The sequence below is a fragment of the Miscanthus floridulus genome, chromosome 7, assembly GCF_019320115.1.
Source record: "Miscanthus floridulus cultivar M001 chromosome 7, ASM1932011v1, whole genome shotgun sequence".
Classification (NCBI taxonomy): domain Eukaryota; kingdom Viridiplantae; phylum Streptophyta; class Magnoliopsida; order Poales; family Poaceae; genus Miscanthus; species Miscanthus floridulus.
Window position 1 is genome coordinate 78,729,959 of NC_089586.1, and position 2,109 is coordinate 78,732,067.

Genomic DNA, 2,109 nt, shown 5'->3' on the forward strand with positions numbered 1-2,109 from the left:
TCGGGCGAGATGGAGTCATGGATCCATGTGTTGGCGCGTAGCCAAGGGATCAGGCAAGATAGACTCGTGGACCTTGGCATCGGGCGTAGCCGAGGTAGGCGAGGGATCAATGGAGATAGACTCATGAATCTAGGCATTAGGAACAGCTAAGGGATTAGGCGAGATGGACTCATGGACACAGGCATTGGGTGTAGCCGAGGTAGGCGAGAAATTAGGTGAGATGGAGTCACGGATTTGGGTGTTAGGCGTAGCCAAGGGATCGAGCGAGGTGGACTCATGGACCCAGGCGTCGGGTGTAGCCGAGGTAGGCGAGGGATCAAGTGAGATAGAGTCGCAGATCCTAGCATCGGGCATAGCTAAGGGATCAGGCGAGATGGACTCATGGACCTAGGCATCGGGCGTAGCTGAGGCAGGTGAGGGGTCGAGCGAGATGGAGTCATGGATCCTAGCATTGGGTGTTGCCAAGGGATCAGGTGAGATGGACTCATGGACCCTGGCGTTGGGCATAGGCGAGGCAGGCGAGGGATCAGGCGAGATGGAGTCACGGATCTAGGCACATAGCTAAGGGATCAGGCAAGACAGACTTGCAGACCCAGGCGTCGGGCATAGATGGGGTAGGTAGGGGATTAGGCGAGATGGAGTTGTGGATCCAGGTGTCGAGCGTAGCCAAGGGATCAGGCGAGATGGACTCACGGACCCAGGCATCGAGCATAGCTGAGACAGGCAAGGGATCAGGCGAGATGGACTCATAGAGTCAGAGTCACAAATCCCGGCATAGCCGAGGCAGGTGAGGTGTTGGGCGTCCTGAGCCCCTGAGCCTCGTTGGGCTCGAAAGGGGTGGGTTGAGTTTTGTGCATTACCCCATCCACAGTTTTTGCAACCAGAGGGGCTGAGCTAACGTCGCTTGCCTCGATGGCTCGAGTGACACACTTGGTGAGCTCGCTAATGGGTGCGTTCGAGTGAAATCTGGGTCCATCGTTCATGATGGGGTCGGCATAGCCCTCATGTGGCATTCCACTACTCCTTAACCTATGTCCCAGCAGATGCCTGGGTCATTCTAGAGACTGACCTAGGTGGCCCACTGGCCTCCCCTCGATGGAGATTCTATGGGCATGGCTTGAGATTAGGATCAAACGAGAAGGTTGAGATGACCCTGTCTGCATCGGGGCAGACTGGGCAAGGGTCGATCGGGGCTCATCTACATTTTCTCCCTGGCTCTATTTGACATGAGGTGGCCTCGAGCCCTTCATGGGCCAGCCTTTGAACCCTGGTCAGTCGTTGCTCATGTTTGAATGAGGCAACTATCGCATTGTGACGCAACACAGAGCGTTGTGATGCATTTGACTGCATATGCGATGCTTTGAATAAATGGGATGAATGAATGCATGCATGGATGAATGTGTGAATGTGTGTATGAATGATCATATGAAGAAAGAGTGGGCTTTGGTAATGTTACCTTGATGACTTGAGTGACAGGGTTTGAGGAGCTCCTATCGGATATGTCCGACCAAGATCTACGCTCGTCGTTCATGACAGAGTCAGCATGGCCCACATGAGGCATCCCTCTACTCCTCACCTATTTGCTGGTGTAAGCCTGAGCCATCCGATCGACTCTAGAAGCTTGTTGGTCTCTCCTGGATAGAGATCCCATAGTTGGGCCTTTCCAAGTCCTACCTAGGAAGGTGGAGGGCCACCTGTGTGTAGTTGCGCCTTGTTTCTTATGCTCGGTGCATGGTAGTGGTGGGCCATACCTAGGCCACATCCCATCTGACTAGGCATTGTTTTGTTGGTAGGGTGCATCCCATCAGTTAGGGCACGTCCTATCATTTCCCATCCACATTGAATGGGGGAAGGGAGAGGGTTTCTTGCCCTGATCCCTCACATTTCCCCAATTGTTGCACCTCCTCCTTAAATAGGGGAAGGGAGAGGGCTTTCATCCCACTCCTTCACCTATTCTGCATCTACCATGTCTCCTCCTTCTTCCTTCTCACCAAGAGCATTTGTGTGCCATGGCGGTTCCTTAGTGAGAGAGAGGGTAAGTGAGGGGGAGAACTCACAGATCCATTCATGAATCTAGAGCACAATGTCGAGCTGGAGGCCATTCGAGGT